Source organism: Dermacentor silvarum, chromosome 1 (assembly GCF_013339745.2).
Source record: "Dermacentor silvarum isolate Dsil-2018 chromosome 1, BIME_Dsil_1.4, whole genome shotgun sequence".
NCBI classification, from domain to species: Eukaryota; Metazoa; Arthropoda; class Arachnida; order Ixodida; family Ixodidae; genus Dermacentor; species Dermacentor silvarum.
Window position 1 is genome coordinate 397,658,060 of NC_051154.1, and position 25,998 is coordinate 397,684,057.

At 46.2% G+C, this 25,998-nt stretch overlaps 1 non-coding gene and 1 pseudogene across 1 annotated transcript; both read left to right on the forward strand.

Moving 5' to 3' along the window:
• Positions 1-12,263, forward strand: part of LOC125943913 (uncharacterized) — a 27,409-nt pseudogene extending 15,146 nt beyond the window's left edge.
• A 598-nt stretch (positions 12,264-12,861) lies between these two features.
• Trnai-uau (transfer RNA isoleucine (anticodon UAU)) lies at positions 12,862-12,933 on the forward strand. The gene has a single exon. It is a non-coding gene; the product is annotated as a tRNA-Ile (tRNA).
• The last annotated feature ends 13,065 nt before the right edge of the window (positions 12,934-25,998 follow it).

The following is a 25,998-nucleotide window of genomic DNA, read 5'->3' on the forward strand; positions in this document are numbered from 1 at the left end:
GGACCTGCAGGAAGGCATGCGGCTGCGACTGGAGGTGTTGGTTGGTGGTGTGGAGGGAGGCGAGCTGTGCGCGGACATGCACCATTTCCTTATAGAGGGGGTTCGCGGAGTCCTGGGAGACTACGCCTGCCTAGCTCCCCTCACTGGTGTGGCGGCCGGGTTCCTGTGCAGGTGGTTTTGGGGGGACTGGAAGTGGGGTTGCCTGAGTCCGGTCCAGGAGTGGGATCAGGCCATGGGCTTGGTACGGTTGGAGGGCTGTTTCAGTGCGGCAGGATGCAGCACCGGGAGGGACTCCAGGGTGAGCTGCAGGGCCTGAGGCTTGCGGGTCATGGAGCAGCTGCTATGTTGGGGTGGAGCTTGATTGGTGAGAGCCTGGTTGGCGGTTGCCTCGGGGGCGGCATCCCAGTACCTCTTCTTGACGAGGTATGGGGTGCGGTAGCGGGCCTTGCAGGTTCCGTCCGCCATAAGGTGTGCTTTGCTGCAGATCTTGCAGAGCGGCGTGCAGGCGTGGTCCTTGGGGGGGGGGGGGATCTAATTGGTCACAGCCGGAGCAGCGGCGTTGCTTGGGAGCCGGGCACACATCCGCGCGGTGGCCGAGTGCGCCGCGGTTAGGGCAGTGCTCGATATTCTTTTTGAGGAGGGAGCACCTATAGAGTACGGAGGAGAGGTAGATGTGCTTGGGCACCCAGTCTTGTTCGAAAAGGATGATGATGGGCTCCGTGGAGTCCATGCGTATAAAGTCGAGGATGGGAGAGTTCTGCTCGTGATTGAGATGATCCTGAATGTCTTCGTAAGAGTGGGCGAGAGGGACCCCGTGAACCACACCACGGGCGCAGTCTTCCGGGGCCGCTTCGTAGGAGTAGTCGTAGGCAGTGTCTTTGATGAGTACGGACTTGATGGCGAGGTAGTGGTGTCGGCGTTGCGGGTCGGGAGTGTTGATGAGGACGACGTGTTTGAGGGTGTTGATGATTACGGTGCCTGGCTTGGGCCTCTTGGTGTCCGAGGCGGGCTGCTTGCAGAATGGCATCGCGAAGCGCAACGCTGTTCACGGTCCGAAGGTTGAGGCCGCCACGGGGACGGAGGATGATTTTATGATCGTCGATGGGTAGCTTGGGGTGCCGTAGGGCAGAGAGTTGGGGCGGCCGGGGCCGGTGCCTCGCCAGAGCTTGAGGCGTAGACGGCTGCATACATTTCTCGGCAGCGGCGAAATTCGGAGTAGTGGTGGGGCGGGAGTTGCGAGTCGAGCTAGGATGAGTTTATCCGGCCGTAGGGGACAAAGTCGGGTCTCCTCCGCACCCCGGAGGCCCGGTTTCGATTCCCGCCCAGATCAAAATTTACCTATTTTTTTTTATTTCAAAGGGATTAGTTTACTTTGTTTACATGAACCTGCCTGATAAATATGTCATCAATTCGAGCATTTTTTACGAAGCGTTTTTACTCTTTGCCGTCGGCCATTTTTGGTAGCGTCACCGACTACAACTACGGGTTTTCGCGTAATGGGGCATATAATGCTTTCGCATTAAAAAAATGAAAAGGAATGGGCCCCAACACGGAGCCTTGCGGCACACCAGACGTAGCAGCAACATCATCTGAGCAACTCCCATTCAAAACAGCTCTTCGACGTACTTACTTAACAACACGGAGTTACAGCCTGTATAGTCATAAAGCATTCACGTGTTCATAGTACGGATAATCTTACCTGGTATATCGAGATTAGTAACAATGCGGATCGAACGTTGGGTTATTGGCTCCTGTACACTTATAAGGCCACCATCCTCTCTCATGTTACTACTATAGAGAACACTAATAGGAATAAAATTTGAGTATACTTCTAATGTGTGAAATTCCATTGTATTTATTACCTCATTAGAACTCAAAATTACTCCACTCGTTTTATATGTTCAACTTATGATCGAATAGCTACTCTAACCCCAAATAAAGATAAACTTGAATTTGTAACCCATAAACTGATGCAGTCGAACCCGGATATATCGAACCTGAAGGGGATCACAAAAAGTTCGATGTATAGGTAATTCGATATATAAAATAATAGGCCCTCAGGTTGCACAAATCGGTGGCTTACCGATTAGTGCATCCGAGAGCCGCTAATTTACTGCACGCAACTCTGGGGAAAAAAGCAAGTACACTTTATTTACACGCAAAAAAAATTCTGGTTCACTTTCAACTTCATTGAAAAGTCCAAGCTGATTCTTTTCTTTACACTTGTAGCGGCCATCGCTTGCGGAAAATAAACTCATGAATAGGCACTCAACCCACACGACGACGCCTTGAAAATCGGATAGAAGGAATGTTGACGTCCGAGGTAGTATGAGGGCTAGCCGAACAGGCTGACAGGGCTCAACCGACTGCACTATCTCTTCTCCACCTCCAGGTGCCAGAATACCTCAAAGTGTACAAAGACGTGCACTATGAGGTCTTCTGCGTGGTGCCGCGTTCGATATATCGAATGTGCTGGTGAACGAGCGTTCTTTATACGCGTGCACCAGCCCGATACATTTGCATGGAATTTTCAAGGGTATTTTACAGCTGTTCGATATACAGAATAATTAGTTATAAGTTGGCTTGATATATCCGCGTACGACTGTATCTCCGTCACCACATATATGGCATCGTATTGATCAGCTGTACAAAATACGTATCAGATTTAGTCACATTAACTTCCTTCAGCTCTTTCTGGCCTCGCACAGCCCTTGAATGGTATCGCGTCCCCAAATAAATCCTAAAGAGTACTAATAAACGCAAGTTTCATGCAACATCAACTAGCGTACGTTGTGTAATCTGAATTTGTTAATTACTTACTATGTTCCTTTTAAACTCTTTGTAATATCAGGTAATATGGCATAATTGTAACGCTGCCTTCCTGGTGCGTAGTGAAGTTTCTTCCACGTACCACCAGGTAAAACTATATGATTAAAAAGTTACTTTTTAATAGTTGCATTATTTGTTTAGCCTGCTGAACCCACTTCCTTCCGTAATGCCTTCTTGTGCTGACGGCGCAAATAAATATATTATTAAACTGTAAAAAATATTTCTTGGATGAGGGGTGGTCACCTCCGGCAATGTTTATACATCATCATCAAACTAAACTTCGTCCATGGTAGGACGAAGGCCTCGCCCAGCGATCTCCAATGACCCCTTTCCGGCGATGTATAAAATATGTGCATTATTTAAAGCTACATATTTTAACGCTACATAGCTAAACTCAGTTTATTTTCTGGAATGACTAGTCAGCTGTTCCTCTTAGCCGCTTATTTTGTCTGTGCATGAAAGTCTCTCGTCTTATTTGCTCAAATGACAACCTAATTACCGAGCTCTTGAAACTCATATCGCTTTCGTAAATAAGTTGCTATGTGTTTTTGGACTCTCGCTAAAATTTAAAAAAAAAACGTACATTACTTTATAAATGCAGTGGAAGAAATTGCCGCGAAAAGACAAAGCCGTGTAATACATTTGAACTTTTCATTACATGCCTATAGCCAGGAAGTTTATGCAACCAAATGATTGTGTATTATTACATTCTCAAATTCCTACGGCATTTGCCCTATGTGGAGAAGCCAGTTTAACTTTTAAACGATTCACAATTCGACTTTGTGATGTTTCGACCTCATATTCAATAGAGAGAAATGTGCATGACCAATAGGAACATATGTTGGAGGCAAAAATTCTTTTCAAATTTTGCAAAATAATCTGTGTTTACCAACTGAACAGCATATTTCTACCCTGGAACGGATTGGAAATTGAAATGAATCACATGCATCAAAGTTTGCAGTGCGAGTATTATGAAGTACAGTTTCAGTTTTATTTCTTTCACTTTATGATATATGATAGTTGATGTGATGACTTCAATTTCCTGTTTTATGTTTAGGCTACACTGACACTGCACAAACTATATTTTTTGTCATAATACGGAATACAGGCTGCAGAGTGTGGCTCATAAACACATTGGGATAACGAGGTGTAATTTCTGGATACATTTCTCGCTATGGGTAATATAGGAGCCCCTTTCTCACAATTATGTCTTGTTTGAGAGCGCGTTTGCTGAAAGTGGACTGATTGTCCGCGCTTTCCGTATAGCTACCGAAGTGACTGTGACAGCCTTTCGCTGTTTAAAGCTTTAAGCCTTTCGATGCCAAGCGCACCTGAAATATACACAAACAACGCGCTTGTCCGGAACCAGAAAGGTCGCAAGCATCATGCGAAAGGAGGGATTACCCTTCTACGGGTTAGTTGCGTCCTTGAGCAAAAAAGAAAAACCGGGGAGTGACAAGCCTTTTTTAACAACGGGTTGTCGCTCTTATCGTTATCACAAATGACGACTTACGCCAACGTACTGCGCTTTGTCGGGAAGCTGTTATGGTTCATTCTTTAGAAAGGGTATTTATTTTTTGCCGCAACGTAACTTACCTCATCGGGGAAGATTTTAAAATATAAAGGTCATGTGTCAGGCGGTGGTACCTAGGTGACATGAACGCCCGAGAAAGATGGACTTGTACAGTCACTTTTCTTTGGAAGCGCTGATAACGTTGCAATTTAAATCACAATAGAACTTCGTACATGGTATTTTTCCTAAACTTTTAACAGAAGGCTAATCAGTCCTGATATTATTAAACTTATTACTTTTTAGCAAAGACACTCTCCGATGACTTCAATATATATATACAATAAAGGGGTCTGTAATTTCCACCGTGACCTTACGTAGGTACGTTGGCGCACTTCATGTAATAATCCCAGTCAGCCTACTCACATATACCGCATTACTAATCACATCTACCATGGCCTCGGCTTCATCCCAAGAAGCAATCGCCTACCTATTTTGATTACTTGAAACTCGGTAGGCTTAAGACAAGCCAAAATTCGAATAGGAATGCGTAGTATAGAATTAGTATGGAACCTACCGTGATATAGAACTTATGCGTTACACTCGAGTCTGTCCAGAATCGCACAGTAACCTTCATTTATTTTGACTATTCATTTATCATCAGTGTTAATAAACAAAACGCATGCTGTGCCGATCTTTCCCCCCACCTCACCCCAAATTCAGTTGGGCGCAGGCTACCACCCTGCGTCTGCTACAAACAAATACGTACCCTTCACCCGCCCGCCTCCACCTTATGTTCCCTGAAGTTTACAGTACCCCAAACTGCCGGTGCTGTGGCACTCACCCGGCTACGCTTCCGCATATGCTGTGGGAGTGCCCAGCACAGTACACTCACATTCACACCACGACCCTCTCGTCGAGGTTGCGTGAGGCTCTGCGGAGCTCCACCCTCGACGACCAAACCTGGGCGGCACAGCACGCCCGTGAGGCGGCGGTGAGGCAAGTCTCGACGTCCCCTCATCGCTATGTTTGCGTCGTGAAGTCGCCTGAGCTTGCACAAGTTATACAATTCTACGCTCCAATATTCCATCATCAAGAGTTCGCGCTTGTCATCACGAATAAGCTAAAAAGCAACCTTGCCTTCAGAACGTATAGTCAGCGTCAAAAGTTTTCGTACCCCAGAAGGTGAAAAAATATTTATATTTCTACGCCTTAGTCACGCATCGTAGTATTCGAATTTATAGCGTATACTGGTCTAGAGTAAACAAAACAAAAGTTTTGCATTTTTTTACTGGCTGCGGGCGTAGCAGCGTTGAAAATGAACTTTTGCGCAGAACCTCGGCCGCGTAAACTTTTGGCGGCGACTGTGCGATTGAACACCTGCATTTTCCTTATTCTGCACACATTTTTTTTTAATGAATGGCCTTCCAGCCAACGTCATGCAGTGCTTACACCTGGTTAATTTTCACGACAGCCATCTCAGACATGACTTATTTAGTAGAAGAACTGAACTATTATGTAGTACGTCATTATTATCACCAATCAGGTGTAATAAATATGTAAACAAATAAAGGATAATAACATTGCCTATGGAATTTTACTAAAATCTCAGGACTACTTCAAAACTTCGAATGTTCGTCTTGTGTACGTCCCTATACTTTTTAGGAAACTGAAAGGGAGAAATTCAAGGGTGAAATTGACATCTCTTGTGGCACCATGGCAGAAAAGGGAAGGTGTGGCTTAGTGGGCCCATATGAAAGGATCAGCTGCGATTGTGCTACTCACGCACAAGGAACGACACTTTTGTATTTTATTTACAGGCAGTAAAGTGATAAATGGTGTCAGTGGACGCTGGCGTGATCATGACAATACCACCGTACCGATATGGGTGATAAACGATTCTAATAAGGGAACATTTCTGCAAACCTCACGGTCCTTTCTCATGTTTCTTCAATTGTCCAAACACGTTAAATTTAGCGTATGAGAAAATTCTTACAGAATTACTGAAGAAATGTACCAGTAATTATATCATGGTGCTGCGATCTGATTCAGCAATAGAGTTAGTTAAGAACAGAACAGCAGAATGCCATAGTAACTTTGGTTATTCTAGCCGAAAAAAATGTCTTCTTGCAACGCTTTGTGGGCATAACTCAAAAATGGTGTGATCTGTGATTGGAATAGTTCTCTATTTTTACACGACAAACTACATTAACACGCCCCGGTGTCCTTTCGCATTATTTCCAATACTCCTCTGCGTACGTCGTGGTAAAAGGGTATGAAGACCTTTAGTATTTCGGGAATTTCGTGAAGGTATATGGGAATGGTTCAAATGATAAGACACGTGCGCTGAATATTGAGGATAGAATGTTTATGATTCGAGGTATTGGTTTGGACTAAGCAAAAAAGCTTGTGAAATAATTCGGACAGCCTTCATTTGCACCGAAGATCCGGTACGCAAAAATTCTGCTTTGATATAATGCAAATATACTCAGTCAAATAGCTTCTGTATTCCTCTGTAAGAATACTACGTCTGGGGCTGCAGCCAAGTTTTCTACTTCTGCATCTTTTAATTGCACACACGGGAAGCTATTTATTTTTGTGGTAAGTTTCAGGCTGAACAAAAGTCGCACAAACACGCCTTTCCATGACATAGCTGAATAGAGAGAGAGAGAGAAGAACTTTATTTATTTCCGGCAGATTGCTGGGCTGGGTTCCCACCTAGGAGCCAGCGGAGAGACCGTGTCTCCCGGCAGCTTCCTCGGCCTGCTGGATAGCCCACAGTTGCTGGTCCAGGCCTGAACTGAGCAGCGCAGTCCCCCAACGCGCCCGAAAGCCCTCATTGGAGGCCGCGACCCCAGTATTGCTGATTAATGCTGGACATGCCCATAGGATGTGATCTAGTGTGGCTCTGGTGTTACAATACTGGCATAGATTGGTGGTATATAATTCGGGGTATATATGGTTCATGATGACAGGGTTCGTGTATGTTCGTGTTTGTAGTTGCCGCCATTGAACGGACTGGGCCCTATTGAGTTTGAGGTGAGGTGGTGGATACTCACGCCTTTGCATTCGATAATGTTGAGTAATATCACAGAATTTAGTGAGCCGATCGTCCCATTCCCACACCACCGCGGAGGTGTCCGTTCGAGTGGCTGCTTCTTCGAACCCGGCTCGGAACGTGAGACCTCGAACCACGTTGTGCGCCACCTCGTTTGGACTGAACTCCGGCTGATCAAGAGGTGTGTGGGCTGGGATCCAGAGAATTTGTACGCATTTGTCTGCCTCATAAGTTTTGCCTGTATTAAGGATCCGCAATGCCTCAGGGGAGATTCTGCCGTTGGCGTAGTTTCGCACAGCCGTTTTGGAGTCGCTGATGATGTACGAGGCATTGGTGTGAGCTATCGCCAGCGCGATAGCCACTTCCTCCGCCGTTTCTACGTGTCTTGTGGCGATTGATGCGCTTGCTTTGCATTGATGTGTGTGGTCTACGACCGCAGCTACGAAGCGGTGACGGTCCCGATAGCGTGCTGCATCGACAAAGACCGCTTCCTCGTTGTGACCAAAAATCTTAGTCATAGCTTTGGCTCTACTGACGCGTCTGCCCTCGTTGTGTTCGGGGTGCATGTTCTTGGGTATCGGTGAAACTGTGAGTTTAGTTCGGATATCGCGTGGTATGTCATGTTTGTCGCCGTGTTGGGTGTGGTAAGAGATGCCGAGATTCTCAATTATCTGGCGGCCTGACTTAGTCCTGGCCAATCGCTCGTATTGTGATATTTGTTGCGCCTCGATAAGCTCCTCGAGGGTATTGTGTAATCCCAGTTTAAGAAGGAGGTCTGTGCTGGCGTGTTGCGGCAATCCTAGTGCTTGTTTATGTATTCGCCTAATGAGGCTGTTGAGTTTTGCTTTTTCTGCGACGAACCATCGGTGATAGGCTGCCGCATACGTGATCTGGCTGAGTACGAATGATTGGATGAGGCGGAGGATGCTAGACTCTTTCATGCCTTTGTGTTTATTGCTGATGCGTTTAATAAGGCGCATCGTGTTCGATACTTTTGCGTCAATGTTGCGAACTGTCTCGCCGTTTGTGCCCTTACTCTCGATTATCAGTCCTAATACCTTAATTTTATCCACGGTTGGTATGATGTGACCGTCGCTTGTCGTGAGTGTTATATCGGCGTGTGTCTGTGCTTGGTGATGTTTGGGTGGTCGGCCCTTGAGTGTAGGGCGATATAGCAGTAGCTCGGATTTCTCCGCCGAACAGGATAGTCCTGTCCCTTGCAGATACCGTTCTACTGTGTCAATAGCCTCCTGTAATATTTGTTCTATGGATCCATCACTGCCCTCGCATACCCAGAGGGTGATATCGTCGGCATAAAGAGTGTGATGGAGTCCGGGGATTGTCTGAAGTTGTGACGGAAGGCCTAGGAGGGCGAGGTTGAACAGCATCGGAGATATCACGGAACCCTGCGGGGTGCCCACGCTTCCCATGGTTATCTCGGACGATGTGAGCGCTCCTACGGTGATGGTGGCTGTTCTGTCCGTTAGAAATGCTCTGATATAATTGTACGTGCGAAGGCCCAAGTTTAGGGTGTTGATCTGATTTAGGATGGTGCTGTGTGTGACGTTATCAAAGGCCTTCTTAAGATCTAGGCCGAGAATGGCCTTAGTGGAGCGGCCTGTGCAGTCTATGATGTGGTGTTTCAGCTGCAGCATGGTATCCTGGGTCGAGAGATGCCTACGGAAGCCGATCATGGTGTATGGAAATAGGTCATTGTCCTCTAGGTAATTTGTTAGTCTATCCAGGAACATGTGCTCCATCAATTTGCCCATGCACGACGTTAAGGAGATGGGCCTAAGATTGTTAGTATTTAGTGGTTTACCCGGTTTAGGAATGAGGATCACCTGGGCCTTTTTCCACTGCGGGGGCAAGCTGCCGGTGGTCCAGCATTGGTTAATGTATTTTGTGAGTTGCGTGATTGACTCGTCGTCAAGATTACGTAGTGTCCTGTAGGTAATGGTGTCGGGACCTGGGGCAGATTTGGAGTTAAGTTTGTGCAGGGCGGCGCGGATATCCGCCTCGGTGAATTCCTCGTCTAGGGTGGTGTTGGACTGGCCTGCGTAGTCTGTGTCCTGCTTAGGAGGAACCTGAGAGATGTATTTGAGCTCTACCTCCCTAAGGAATTCCTCCTCTGTGCCCTTGTACGCGTGTATGAGTTTGTTGATGGTTTGTCGGTGGGCAGATTTGTTGTCTTCTGGGTCGAGTAGGAATCTGAGAAAACGCCACGTTTTACCTAAACTTAATTGCCCGTCCATTGCATTGCAGGTTTCGTCCCAATGTTGTCGGCATAGCTGTGTTGCATACATCTCTATCTCCTTATTGAGGAGCGCTATGCGTTTCCTGAGGTTTCTGTTGTGTTTCTGTGTCTCCCATCTCTTTTTGAGCGATTGTTTTGCCTCCCACATGTGGAGGAGCCGGCTATCGATCTCTTCGAGTTGTGCCTCAGGAGGTACAATGTGTGTGACCTTGTTAACATCCTGTTTAAGAGTGTCAGTCCAGTGTTCTATGTCGTCGATGGGTTGGACCTGGTTCTCGCGTGATTTGCGGAACTCAGTCCAATCCACTAGCTTGAGCTGTTTTCCCGTGGGTTTACGTGGGCCGCCCTGAACGTGTATCGCGATGATGTAGTGGTCGCTTCCTAGGTCCTCTAATGTGTTCTGCCAGGTGGCTGCGGATGTGTTTCTAGTGAACGTTAAATCGGGTGTTGTGTCTTTACTGGAGCTAGTGCCCGCGCGGGTGGGTCTGCTAGGATTGGTGATGAGAGCTAAGCCCTCCTGCTGCGAGTCGAACCACAGGTCTCTGCCTTTGGGAAACACATAAGAGTATCCCCAGGCAGTATATGGTGCGTTGAAGTCCCCTCCGATTATGATGGGATTTCTGTCGGCGATGTTGAGGGCGCGTTTAAAGAGCGTGAGAAATCTCTGCTTCTTGTGTTTGGGGCTGCTGTATATGTTGAGTATGAAGAGACTTTCGTGTGTCTTGCGTTGCGGAATGAGTTCAATAAAGATATTGTCTATATTGGTAATTTTGGTGTCGTGTTGCTTGACTGTAATGTTTCGTCCAACTAATGTGGTAAGGGCGGTCGTCTCCCCTTCGGCGTAGCCGATCGAGCGATAGCCTGCCAATTTAGCGAGACCATGGGTCTCTTGTAATAGAATGATATCGGGTTTATCTTTTTGCCTAAGGTATTGGTGTAAAATCGCTTTCTTGTTTGCGTAGCTTCTACAATTCCATTGCCAAATCGTGTAGGTAGGATTTCTAGCTATGATTGGGTGCGGGGGGGACAAATGTCGCCGGCTGTATCAAGCTGAAGGGCGACGAGGTAGGTTGCTGCACACTTGCCATGGGTTCCAGGCTGCTAGGTGGCGAAGGAGTAATCAACGCCTCCACTGCGAGGAGTCGCTGCTGAAGTTGTTCATTTTGTTGTTGAGTAATTTTGGCTATACTGTCTACACGTTCAGTAAGGGCTGAGATCAGTCGGAATGAGTTACTCATCCACTCGTTTAATTCTTTTATGGATTGCTGAAATTCCGTTACGACATTAGTCTCGGTTGGTGCGCGTTTGGGTTTGTCTTCATTGGCCTGGGTTTCGGCTTTACGTTTGGGTGGTGGGGGTGTAGTCCCTTCCTCCATTTGGTCTGTGGGTGTAACAGCTAAGGGTGGTGATGCTACGGGTGTAACTTGTTCCGTTTGTTTATAGCGGCATAATTCCTCTTTGAGGGTCCTGTTTTCCTCGCCTAAAGCTGTAATTTTCTGGTTGCAATGAGCTAACATCTTTTTTAGCTGCACTATTTGAATAGGCAAAAATATTTCTTAGTAATGTCTTCATAAATGTTTGACTTAAAAATAAATCAACTTTGAAAACACACAGTTGGGTTTATTGTCTAAAATACATTACACCTAAAGTGCAAAAGAAGTTTGGAAGCACGTTCGCATGTTCTCGAAACCAGCCAGCTATTTTTTTTTAGGAAGACGTTGGTACAGTAGAAAGAAACGAAACAAGAACCGCAACTAAATGACCTGCGTTTCGGAATATGCCATCTGGCGGGAAACCGCTAAACTAAGCAGCGACAAAGTGATAAAAAAAAAAATAGCGGCGCCGCTGGCTTTGAACCTGCGAACTGCCAATCGTGGTATCAGCGATCCTAATCGGTGGTCGCGCAGAACGCTCGGCTATCGGTTTGAGTGCTGCCAGAGGCAAAAACTAGGTTTATATACGTACCACAATAAATTCTGCGACCTTGTTATGAAAACTGCGATTTTGGAACGACTTTTTTGCCATTTCAAGAGTTGCTGCTGCAACTATCTGAAAGCCGAGTCATTGAAGTAGATAAATCCCCAATAATACGTCGATCGATGCAATAGGGTTATCGCAAATTGCTTTTTACTGGCCAAAAAAGCCTCCAAAATTTGGCCTTTTCCATAGACTCCCATACTTCGAACTTCGCCCGCAATTTGGAACGGTTTTTCTGTCGTAAGTAATGGTACCGCTTGCATGAGATGTCGGGCTAAGCTCCTAGAGCCTATTTCCACGGTAATATTTTGAAAGATGGCTTCTATGATTAGTTATTTGGGAAAAACGACGCTCTCCCATAGAAAATGCGCATGTTTTCAGAGGCGGCCGCTAGAGGCGCAGTTCGGCGATGTCCAAGATTCCTGGTATTGTGACATATGTTCATGCTGTTGTCCTTGCATAGTCTATGGAAATGTAGAATGGCCGTGAGACATGCCGAACCAAACCTCCGGCCTGTTAGAGAGTACTTCATCGAAAGCATTTGTTATATTAAAGAATTGTACAGTTTGCAAAAAGAGCAACCAACATGGCTCAGTGTGATGACTGAGCTTGCGAACCTCAAGCGTTTTTAGCCCCCGTGTCAGCCAACCAGTGGCAGACACTTTTATCGTGACCCTCATGTATTGTTATTATCTTGTGTTGTACGTTGCCAAGTCGGTAATAAAGAAAAAAAAAAGAGTGGCGCAGTGGAAGCGTGCTGGGCCTATAACCGAGAGGTCCGTGGATCGAAACCACGCTCTGCTAGAGATATTTTCATTTTTCTCACATTTTACCGAAATATCTAATCAGCGCGTTATTTCATGTCGGCGTGGAATATTGTATGCCGTGAATCGGACTCATGCACGACGCCTCCTTTCCGCGCTTTAAGAAGCTTAAATCGTTGATTACAAATGTGTGCGAATTTACGCGCATTAACAGTAAAGCAGAGTGGCGCAGTGGAAGCGTGCTGGGCCTATAACCGAGAGGTCCGTGGATCGAAACCACGCTCTCCTAGAGATATTTTCATTTTTCTCACATTTTACAGAAATATCTAATCAGCGCGTTATTTCATGTCGGCGTGCAATATTGTATGCCGTGAATCGGACTCATGCACGACGCCTCCTTTCCGCGCTTTAAGAAGCTTAAATCGTTGATTACAAATGTGTGCGAATTTACGCGCATTAACAGTAAAGCAGAGTGGCGCAGTGGAAGCGTGCTGGGCCTATAACCGAGAGGTCCGTGGATCGAAACCACGCTCTGCTAGAGATATTTTCATTTTTCTCACATTTTACAGAAATATCTAATCAGCGCGTTATTTCATGTCGGCGTGGAATATTGTATGCCGTGAATCGGACTCATGCACGACGCCTCCTTTCCGCGCTTTAAGAAGCTTAAATCGTTGATTACAAATGTGTGCGAATTTACGCGCATTAACAGTAAAGCAGAGTGGCGCAGTGGAAGCGTGCTGGGCATATAACCGAGAGGTCCGTGGATCGAAACCACGCTCTGCTAGATATATTTTCATTTTTCTCACATTTTACAGAAATATCTAATCAGCGCGTTATTTCATGTCGGCGTGCAATATTGTATGCCGTGAATCGGACTCATGCACGACGCCTCCTTTCCGCGCTTTAAGAAGCTTAAATCGTTGATTACAAATGTGTGCGAATTTACGCGCATTAACAGTAAAGCAGAGTGGCGCAGTGGAAGCGTGCTGGGCCTATAACCGAGAGGTCCGTGGATCGAAACCACGCTCTCCTAGAGATATTTTCATTTTTCTCACATTTTACAGAAATATCTAATCAGCGCGTTATTTCATGTCGGCGTGCAATATTGTATGCCGTGAATCGGACTCATGCACGACGCCTCCTTTCCGCGCTTTAAGAAGCTTAAATCGTTGATTACAAATGTGTGCGAATTTACGCGCATTAACAGTAAAGCAGAGTGGCGCAGTGGAAGCGTGCTGGGCCTATAACCGCGAGGTCCGTGGATCGAAACCACGCTCTGCTAGAGATATTTTTATTTTTCTCACATTTTACAGAAATATCTAATCAGCGCGTTATTTCATGTCGGCGTTGAATATTGTATGCCGTGAATCGGACTCATGCACGACGCCTCCTTTCCGCGCTTTAAGAAGCTTAAATCGTTGATTACAAATGTGTGCGAATTTACGCGCATTAACAGTAAAGCAGAGTGGCGCAGTGGAAGCGTGCTGGGCCTATAACCGAGAGGTCCGTGGATCGAAACCACGCTCTCCTAGAGATATTTTCATTTTTCTCACATTTTACAGAAATATCTAATCAGCGCGTTATTTCATGTCGGCGTGCAATATTGTATGCCGTGAATCGCACTCATGCACGACGCCTCCTTTCCGCGCTTTAAGAAGCTTAAATCGTTTATTACAAATGTGAGCAAATTTACACTCCTTAACAGTAAAGCAGAGTGGCGCAGGGATTCCACTTCCGGCCACCGTAGCGTGCGGACGTGCGTCTCATGAGCTCCCAAGGAGCAGGTATAGCCGCCCCCCGAGGCGGCGGTAACAGGTCAACCGAGATGTTCAGCCAGGACTACCAAATTGTTTTGCCGACTTTGCCCTCAGGTACGACTGTGAAGGACACTGTCTTTTTACACGCCGATTTGAAAGCCAGGCCGTATAGGGTAGAACATTTTAGAGATGCACTCGAGCAACTTTCGCTACTAACGGAAGTGGTCGCACTAGGTGCGTATCAAATGAATCATGTCTGGGCGGTGACGTTCTGTGACAACGAAGCAAAGAAAAAGATGCTGGCAGCTGGAAACTTCACTGTGAAAGACCGACGCTGCGTTGTAGTCGATCTGTGCAACCAGGCGCTAAGGATAAAGCTGTACTGGCTTTTGCATGGCGTTCTCGATGAAGACGTGCGCACTGCATTGGCTCCATTCGGCAAAGTCCTGGAAGTCACCAGAGATAAGTGGCGTGTTCAAGGCTGTAACGAGAAGAATACTACAACGAGGTCAGTGACCTTACAACTGAAGGTGGGCGTGAGTACGGATGACTTGCCGCATCAACTGCGAGTTGCGGAAGACCTGGCGCTTGTCTCTGTTCCGGGCAGAGCACCGCTCTGCCTCCGGTGCCACGGCATCGGACACATGCGACGAGACTGTCGTGTCCCACGCTGTGGTCATTGTCGCCGCTATGGCCACGATGAGACCATGTGCGTGCGATCTTATGCATCAGTAGCAGGACCACCGCGAAGTTATGATACGTCGGAACATATTATGGACCTGAATGACGCCAAGGAAGCTACACGGGAAGATGAGCATGAAGACTCCGCTGTGACAACTGTTGAGACAAAGCCACCCGGAAAGAAAGATACGAACACGAAGGACACCAACGAAGACGAAGGCCCCGTAGCCGCGGCAACTAACACAGACAAAGAGCCCGCTAGTCAACATGAAGTTGCTAATACGACTATGCCTTCAAAAGATATAATTGAAGTGACGGAAGCTCCCGAGGTCGCAATGGAAACAGTTACCAGCGCTGCAGCGAAGCGTACCCGTGATGAAACCCAAGACAACAGACAGAACAACGGCCAGACGAGCACAGGGGAACCACCTACGAAGACGGGCACTGCTCGTCGCAGCATCACGCATTTCAAGCCCAATGTACCACCCGACCGGAGACCGACGCCCACAGAGCCCCCCGCCTACCACTACTTCTTCCCTGTCCAGCGTATTGATTACCTTTTGCAACTGGCGTAAGTAAAAACTGAGTAACGGCACTGCTTGTATTACGTGGCAATGTTTTCAAAGCGCACCGCACTTGTGGCTGCGACGGCCAGGGTCGGCTTGCAGGCTCCATTTTCGCGACTGTGTGCTGACGTACCAAGAAAAATAAAGGCACCACGCTCGTTCCGTGATTGGTAAAGTGGATGCATCCTATAAACGGAAGCACAGCTCTTTCCGGCAGGCATTACAACCGCCTTAGCGAGGGAACTGTTTGTGTAGTGAGAACTCGAACAGTCCGATCACTGATCGGGCCTCTTTATGTGACAAGATGGCTCTAAACCCACCAGCAACAAAAACGATGTCGGAGCCTACCATCCTGTCGAACGGCGATGTGAGTACTACAAGTATTGTAAAACCTGTTTAATATGGCTAACAAACTAAAATTTCCTTTACGCATAGCGACCTTAAATGTGCGTGGCTTGTCAGCCCGCAGGAAACAATACCAGCTAAGTCGCCTTCTCTTAGAAAATGATCTGGATCTGATCGCCGTACAAGAAACAAAAATCGAGACCCAAGAGCAAACAGATCGAATGGTGGAAACTTTCAGAGCTAGATTTAATATTTGCGTGTCGCATGCTGTGGGTACGTCTGGAGGCTGCTTGATATTATATCGAAATTCTATAGATATTGTTGAAGAAGCAGTTATAGCATGCCAGAGTGGCCGGTTTGTTGTGTTGGATTTTGGATTTTGTGGTATGTTATGGCGGGCCCTATGCGTTTACGCGCCTAATACACCCCAAGAAAGACGTGAATGTTTTGGAACTATACAATCGTATGTAAAGTGTGACCGAAATGTCATCCTGTTTGGCGACTTTAATTGTGTGCAAAGACCAGAGGATAGAAGTAAAAGTTACTGGCGAGAGACAAAAGTGCGATGTATTTGACAGAATTTGTAAATGAACATGACCTAGAAGATGTAGGAAGCGTACTAGTCTCTGGAAACGGCACGACGTACACCCACTTCCAAGGTGATTGCCATGCCAGCTTAGACCGTATTTATGTGCCTGCTCTTTTTTTGCCTGAATGTGTTGACTATCACGTCAAATGTGTTAGTTTCAGTGATCACTGTTTAGTAGCAGTTACTGTGGGCACAAAAGAAAAAGCTTCCAAATTTAATTGGTTTACTTGGAAGTTCAACGATAAATTATTACAAGATCAACCTTTTCTTGAAAAACTAAAAGAAAAGATACATGACTTGTGTGATGAGTCAGGTAGCATTTCAGCTTCATGGAAAATCTTTAAATCAGAGATAAAACTTGCTGCGATTGACCGAGCATGTGTGCTACACAGAAAAGAAAAAGAGAAAGAAAAGGAACTTTATACCACGCTAGAATTTATGATCGCAACGGAAAACTACAAGCCGGGTTTGTTTGCAAAGCAAATAAAAGAAATTAAAAGTAAGCTAGAAGCAATTGACATTGAAAGATATCGAGGCGCAGTAGTCAGGGCACGCGCAGAGCGGTTTTGGTGCGGGGAAACGCCCACCAAACGAGCGCTAGGCGATGAAAAGCGGCATGCAGTAAAAAAAGAAATAAACGTAATTTGTTATCACAACCGTGTTACCACAGATAGTAATATCATTGAAATGGCCTTCGTTGAGCACTTCCGTAACTTACTAAATCATAAGAAAGAAAACACCGAGCTGTTAAAAATAACTTCTTGCCACTAATGCCTACATTAGAAAAAGAACTATGTGAGGAGCTAGAAAGACCAATTAGCGTGAAAGAAGTTGAAAAAGCAATTGATGACTTAAGCCTTGGTAAATCACCTGGACCAGATGGACTAGGGGCAGCTTTCTATAAATGCTTTAAAGCAGAAATGGCAGAAGTATTGCACCGCGTAATAAATGAGTGTTACGAAATGAAAAGGATGCCCCCATCATTTAGGATGACACATATGGTACTAATTCCAAAGAGCAATGATCCTTTGAAGTTACGCTCTGTAGAGGCTTACAGACCAATAAGCCTCACAAATGTTGATTATAAAGTTCACATGAAAGTGCTTGCTAAGCGACTTCAAAAAGTAATTAAAATACTAATTGGGCCTCACCAGACCTGTGGAATCCAAGGAAGAACGATATACACGTTGCCAGAAGCATACTTGAATCATGTGATGCCGAAGAAGGTCGTGTTGCCATGCTACAGTTAGACCTTGAAAAGGCGTTTGATAAGGTTACGCACGAAATTTTACTATTAATACTGGAACACACCAATGTAGGTTCTGTCATTCTAGATGGTGTGCGAATGGCTTATGAAGGCTGTACCACTAAACTAGTAATAAATAAGCAACTTAGTGAAAGTATAACAGTTACCTCTAGTCTGCGCCAAGGATGTCCAGTCTCGTCATTGTTATTTGCTCTGTATGTAGAACCTTTCTGTTTAAAGATTCTTCAGAACCCCACTATTCAAGGCTTCCGATACTGTAATAATGAAGTCAAAGTGTTGGCATATGCCGACGATATTGCTGTGTTTTGTTCAGACATAAAAAGTGTTGAAATAGTAGTGAAAGAGACTACAGCCTTTTGTGAAGCCACAGGAAGTGCTGTCAACTGGACAAAGAGTCTCGGCATTTGGTATGGAAACTGGCCAGTCACACCAGAGGTGTACTGCAACATGCAATGGTCGAATTCGCCAAACGTATACCTTGGAGTGCCACTGCAACACCATAATTCAACGACTGGTTATTGGCTTGAGGAAGCTGATAGAGTAAGAGACCAGACTCAGAAATGGGGCGGTAACAATTTCTCAGTATTTACAAGAGCAAATGTGTGCAATACATTTCTAGTGGCCAAAATATTCTATGTATTGCAGGTATTGAGTATGACAAGAATGACAATACAGAAACTCCACCGAGTGTTTGCAGTTTTTATTTGGGGCTCCAGTTGGGAGCGCACAAGTCGATGCAATCTGTTTCATGCAGTGCGGAACGGCGGACTAGGGCTGTCACATTTGTTCTTGAAACAAGTAGTTTCAAGATTTATCTTTTTGCGTGATCAGAGTGATACATTTTTGAGAACTGTAATACAAGTACGCCTGTGGAACCATCTTGCGGATTATATTGTGTCAACCAGCGCTGCAACACATGGTGCACTACCATGTTTCCTGCGCGAGGTAGTGGCTACTTATCGCATTGTTCGCGCGCATTTTTCTCTTGAATACCTTTGCATTGTAGGTAAGAAAAAGTTGTACAAAGATTTAGGGGATGTTTTTCTTCCGACACCTTTATATAGGGCAAACTATTATTTGGGTGATGAAAGAAACGTGTTGAAAAGAGTTAAGCGAATGCCTGTACGAAGCTCTGCGAAAACATTTTTCTTTCAATTGCACACAGAAACGCTCCCTGTGAAGCCATGGCTTCAAAGCAAGGGTATTTTTGTTCCCTGGACAATAAACTGTAGAATATGCCAGAAACCGGAAACTATTGACCATATATTTCTGGATTGCCACGATGCACGATTTTTGTGGGACATTCTTCAGCGCACAATTAAAAAATATTTAGTACTGTCACCATTTGGCATACGATTCTTGCCTTATGACGAAACAGGGGGCGTTCCTAGTGATATGGTCATGTTGCTTTGTATGTATGCACTTTGGAAAACACGGATGGCAGATAGATATGCTGATATTGATGCACGACCAGCGCGACAATATTTCATGGAAAGCGTTATCTATACAAGAGATGTACTGAACTTTGCGGTCAACGCTCCTCAATGGGTGACGCAATTGGATGAATTCGCGTCACTAAAGCCTTTTTAAAATTGCATCATGCTCAAGACTAGCTGATGTATTTTACCTTTTGAAATATTTCTCACTTGTATTACTGTATGTTGTTGAAAACGGAAATAAAGAAAAAAAAAGAGTGGCGCAGTGGAAGCGTGCTGGGCCTATAACCGAGAGGTCCGTGGATTGAAACCACGCTCTGCTAGAGATATTTTCATTTTTCTCACATTTTACAGAAATATCTAATCAGCGCGTTATTTCATGTCGGCGTGCAATATTGTATGCCGTGAATCGGACTCATGCACGACGCCTCCTTTCCGCGCTTTAAGAAGCTTAAATCGTTGATTACAAATGTGTGCGAATTTACGCGCATTAACAGTCAAGCAGAGTGGCGCAGTGGAGATTCTGCTTCCGGCTACCGTTCGGTGCGGACGCGGAATGTCTTGCTCCTCAGGGGCGGTTACAGCGGCCCAGCAGGGTCGCGGAAACAGGTTGAATGATATGACAACGCAGGAATATCAGATTATTTTACCGCAGTTGCCTTCAGGTACGACCGTAACGACTACTGTTTTTTTGCACGCTGATGTAAAAGCAAGACCCTACCGAGTCGAGCACTTCCGAGATGCTTTAGGCCGTCTGCAGCTCATGCCAGAAGTTGTGGCCCTCGGAGCCTACCAAATGAACCACGTCTGGGCGATAACATTCAAGGACGGAAAAGGCAAGCAAAAGATTTTGTCAACCTCACCCTTCAGCGTTAAGGAGCATCGGTGTGCTGTGATAGACCCTTGCAACCAGGACATCAGGATGAAGCTGTACTGGCTTCTGCACACCAGCCCGGACGAAGACGTGAGAACCGCCCTGGCGCCTTACGGCACCATTAGTGATATATCGAGGGATAAGTGGCGTGTGCCAGGCTGCAATGACAAAGGGTCGCACAGGCGTCTAGTAGTCTCTGCGCCTGAAGGCTGGCTATACTGTGGAAGACCTGCCACATCAGCTCCGCGTCGGTGAAGACCATGCACTAGTGCACGTGCCAGGCAGACCGCCGCTCTGCCTCCGGTGCCACGGCACCGGTCACATACGGCGCGAGTGCCGAGTTCCACGCTGCGGTCTCTGTCGTCGTTACGGCCACGACGAGACCCAGTGCGTGCGTAGTTACGCTAACGTAACAGGGACTGGCAGAAGTGACACCGTGAACGAGCACCTCATGGACCAGGCCGACGCGGAGGAAACCACCAGTGGGGGCGGGGTTCCACCGATTTCTGGCAGCCAGCCATCAACGGAGCCGTCGTTTGAAAATGCTGGAGAAACGAAAGACAGTGAGGATGGCAAGGTCAACGACCTACAAGAACCAACAGAAGACGACAAAGTCGTTGGTAACACAAGTGCTCCTCCGACCGCGATGGATACCTATGCGGTCGAGCCTAACAAGGAAGAAGCCGACAAAGACGGAGGGAAAAGCGGCACTTCTGCGATCTCAAAGAGGCCGCGTGAAGGGACTGAAGACGTAGGCAACAGCGACGAAGCCTCTGCTGGTGAGCCACTCCCGAAGACGGCAGTCGTCAGAAGAAGTTCGTTTAAAGTGAAACCCAATGTGCCGCCAGACAAAAGAGCGGCACCGACAGTGCCTCCGCGTTAGCGGGGATGCTGTCCGGAATATGACTTAGAGGCTGAACAACGGACGGACAAGCAGCGAGTGTCGCCAATGTGTGACGTTAAGGAAGACGCTTCGACCTCGCCTCAAACAGCGAGGCCACTTCTTGTAGGGCGGCGAGAGACTGTAAGTCTTAGTCCCGGAATTATGAATCAATCGCAGTGCGGTCGGCTTGAATCATCGCTTTCAGTGTTTTCTAGATCAACATCAGCGTTTCGGATAGGTACGCTTAACGTAAGAGGGTTGACGGCAAGAAAGCGACAAGTCCAGTTAAAACGGCTGTTAATTGAAAATGACGTTGACATCTTAGCGTTACAAGAATCAAAAATTGAGAGCGAGGAGCAGACTGACCGCATGATTGATAATTATAAAGCAAACTTTAATGTCTGCGTGTGCCATGCCGTTGGAAAATCTGGGGGATGTGTTATCTTTTTAAAAAGGTCAATTGCTATTATTGAAGAAAGTGTTACAACTTCACAAGACGGCAGATTAGCACTCTGTGATTTTGCTTTGCATGGTAAAAAATGGCGAATTATTTGCGTATACGCACCTAATACCTGCTCCGACAGAAAATGCTTTTTTGATTACGTAGGCACTTTCTTAGAGTGTGATAGAATTGTAATGTTACTAGGAGATTTTAACTGCGTTTGCATGCCCGAAGACACGGCTAATAATAAACCCGTTCGTGATAAAAGTGCACTGCAGCTTCGTGCTTTGACAGAAAACTGTGACCTTGTAGACGTTGGTGATGTTCTTCGTGGGAATCATGTGCAGTTTACGCACTTTCAGCTTCAAAGCCACGCTAGATTAGACCGTGCGTGTGTTTCCGCTAGTATTTTATCATTGTGTAGCAACTACATAGTTAAACACGTTAGCTTCAGTGACCATAGTCTTGTAATGTTCCAAATAGGAAATAAAAGAAAAACAACTGCATTTAACTGGGATCTATGGAAATTAAATGAAAACCTTTTGAAAGACGAAACGTTTGTTAAACTGGTGGGTCAAAAGTGTAAAGAGGCTTTGCTTATTGATGCAAAATGTTTTAGCGCGGTTTGGGAGAACATTAAAAGTGAAGTTAAAATGTGTGCAATTGAGAGGTCAAGCGTCATACGATACAAAGAAAGACAAAAAGAACACGAGCTACAAGTCACACTTGATTATCTTTTAAATGCAGATAGCACGATACCCGGATTGTTTAGAAAAGAAATTAAAGAAGTGAAAAGACAGATGGAATGCATTGCGGAGGAAAGATATAAAGGCGCCGTGGTAAGGGCACGTGCGGAAAGGTTCTTGGTGGGCGAAGCACCCACCAAACGCGCGCTCGCTGAAGAAAAGAGGTATGCCACAAGAAACGAGATTAAAGAAATACGATATCAGGGCATGGTTTCGTCAGACCAGAAGGTTATCGAAATGGCTTTTCTTGAACGGTATCGAAGCTTGTTGGGCAGCGAAGTTGACGTGAAAGATCCATTTGTAAAAGAGTTTCTGGCACTTATGCCCAAACTGGATGAGGACGTTAAAAACGATCTTGAAAGACCCATCGCAATCAAGGAAGTTCAGCAAGCGATTGATGACCTTAGTAACGGCAAGACACCTGGACCAGATGGCATCGGGGCAGCCTTTTATAAGTTTTTCAAGGCAGAAATCTCACAAATGCTTCATCGTACTATAACAGAGGCCTATGACGTTAAACAATTGCCCAGTATCTTTCAAGAAAAGCCATATTATACTTATACCGAAAACTGAAGACCCTGAGAGATTGCAGTCGGTGGAAAATTACAGGCCCATAAGTCTGACAAATGTCGACTATAAAGTGTATATGAAGGTCATTGCAACAAGACTTCAAACAGTAATTACCGGTATTGTTGGTGCACACCAAACGTGCGGAATAAGAGGAAGAAGCATATTTAACAATATTCATACTGCAAGAACAGTTTTAGAGTGCTGTGAAGCGTCAGGTGGCCGTATAGCCATGATTCAATTAGACTTGGAAAAAGCATTTGACAGGGTGTGTCACAGCATACTTTTTGCACTGCTGGATTACGTCAATGTAGGCGCGGTAATAAGCGACGGTGTGAAAATGGCATATGATAAATGTCAGGCTAAACTAGTAATTAACAAAAAACTCAGCGAAGACATAGTCAGTACGTTCTAGTGTCCGTCAAGGATGCCCCGCCTCAGCCTTATTGTTTGCTATTTATTTAGAGCCATTTTGTTTAAAAGTGTTGAGCAATAAGAAAATAACAGGATATCAGTTTTTAACGCATGAAATAAAGGTTTTGGCATATGCAGATGACATCGCGATTTTTGTGAAATTAAAGAGAGCATAAAAGAGGCGGTCAGTGACGCAAGAGCCTTCTGTAGACTCACTGGAAGCGCCATTAGTTGGCAAAAGTGTCTAGGATTTTGGCACGGGGCTTGGGACTCCTGACCAGACCAAATTGAAGGGATCAACTTTAGCACTTCTCCATCAAAGTACCTGGGCATCCCATTAGAGTGCTATAACGAAAACGCCGAACAGTGGACTGTCCAAATGGAACACATTAAGACACAAACAACAAAATGGCGTGGATGCGACCTGTCGATATTTGCGCGCGCAACCGTTTGCAATGTGTTTCTAGTGGCCAAAATTCTTTATATGCTACAAGTGCTATGCATGTCGCGAGTGTGCGTGCAAAAGATTCATCGAGTTTTTGCTATCTTTATCTGGAGATCCACTTGGGAACGGACCGGCAGGATAAATCTGTTTCAGTCTGTTAAGAAGGGCGGGCTTGGCCTTTCGCACTTGTTCCTTAAGCAGATTGTTTCACGATATTTTTTCTTGCGTGATCAAAGTGATGGTTTTATACGTACGGCCATGCAAGTGCGCCTGCGGGATGCGCTGCCGGAGTACATGGCATCGTCCTTTCACGCACCGCATGTAGCGCCGAAAGGATTCTTGAAAGAAGTTATTCATGCTGTTTGTTTTCTTAAAGCGCACTTTTCTTTCGATTATTTGTCATTAGTGACCAAAAAACAATTGTATAAGGATTTAGTTGACGTGTTATGCCCTGTACCTTTGTATCGGGCAGAGTATGCATTAGGACCCGAACGGAATGTACTGAAACGTGTAAAGAAAATGCCTATCAGAGCATCAACTAAAACATTTTTCTTTCTGCTGCACAGTGGCACGCTCCCTGTTAAACCATGGTTAAAAGAAAAAGGTATTTACCTTGGGGTGTAAATTGTATCATATGCAATAGGCCAGAAACAATTGAACACATTTTCTTAGATTGCTCGGATTCAATTTTCTTGTGGGACGTCTTACAGAGGACTTTTAAAAAGGATTTCCCGCTCACGCCATTCGGAATTCGGTTCTTGCCTTTTGAACAAGCAGGGGACGTGCCATGTGATATGATGATGCTGGTTACAATGCATAGTGTCTGGAAAACAAGAATGGATATTAGACACGAACATGTTGATCCCAAGCCAGCGAAGACATATTTCGCTGAAAGTATTCGATATGTTAGAGATGTGTTCAAGGCTCTTAACGAGCCACCAGAATGGTTGCCTATGATTGAAAAATTATTAGAGATTAAGCCTTACTAACCAAGCTACATGGGACGTGCTGTCAGTCCCGTTTTTAGTACGTGTGAAGTTTTGTCTCGTTATGTTGAATTCAGAGATGTGAATTCTTGTGCGTCGTGTAATTGACGAAATCCGGAAATAAAGAAAAAAAAAGAATGGCGCAGTGGAAGCGTGCTGGGCCTATAACCGCGAGGTCCGTGGATCGAAACCACGCTCCCTAGAGATATTATTTTTCTCACATTTTACAGAAATATCTAATCAGCGCGTTATTTCATGTCGGCGTGCAATATTGTATGCCGTGAATCGGACTCATGCACGACGCCTCCTTTCCGCGCTTTAAGAAGCTTAAATCGTTGATTACAAATGTGTGCGAATTTACGCGCATTAACAGTAAAGCAGAGTGGCGCAGTGGAAGCGTGCTGGGCCCATAACCGAGAGGTCCGTGGATCGAAACCACGCTCTCCTAGAGATATTAGTTTTCTCACATTTTACAGAAATATCTAATCAGCGCGTTATTTCATGTCGGCGTGCAATATTGTATGCCGTGAATCGGACTCATGCACGACGCCTCCTTTCCGCGCTTTAAGAAGCTTAAATCGTTGATTACAAATGTGTGCGAATTTACGCGCATTAACAGTAAAGCAGATTGGCGTTATTCTGCTTCCGGCCACCGAGCGTGACGGACGCATGATGACGGGCTCCGTAGGAGCGGCTTCAGCGGCCCAGAGCGGCCGCGGTAACAGGAATTTTGCTGCGGACAACGAGTACCAAGTTGTTTTGCCGAGTTTGCCAACAGGGCGTTTTGTTGTGAACACAGTTTTTTTACATTGTGATATCAGGGCCCGCCCATACCGGGTGGAAGATTTCCGCGATGCGCTCGCCCCGTTATCACTCCTGCCGGAAGTGGTGGCTCTCGGGGCCTACCGTATGAGCCATGTTTGGGCCGTGACCTTCAAAGACAACGAAGCTGTGAAGAAGATCGTCAGTGTTGGTGAGCTACAGGTCAAGAAGGGCCGATGCCTCGTCATTGACCCCGCCAACCAGGATGTACGCTTAAAAGTGCATTGGCTGCTGCACACCGTTCCTGACGAGGACGTGCGACTTGCCTTCGCGCCGTTTGGAAAGGTCACGGACGTCGCCCGCGACCGGTGGCGGGTGCAGGGCGTGGCTGACAAGAACTCTACCACAAGACTAGTTACGCTGAAGTTGAAGCCGGGCGTAATGCTTGACGACCTGCCACACCAGGTGAGCGTCTCCGGCGAGCTGGCTCTTGTGGTTGTGCCGGGCAGGGCCCCTCTCTGCCTACGCTGCCGCGGGACGGGCCATATTCGTCGCGACTGCCGCATTCCGCGGTGTGGTGCCTGCCGACGCTTCGGTCACGAAGAGAGTCAGTGCGAGCGAACGTACGCTAGCGTGACCGGACCCGTGAGCAACGACGACAACTCCGCCCTACTCATGGACGAGGCGGATATGGAAGACACATCGACCACGACTAAGGAAGCAGCTGGCGAGGTTGCAGAGTCGGAGGCACGACCTCAGAAACAGGGGCAACTTGTCGATGAAGCCGTCGCCACTGAACAGCAAGAGCAAGTGGAGGGCACTGTAGCCATGCCGAACCGT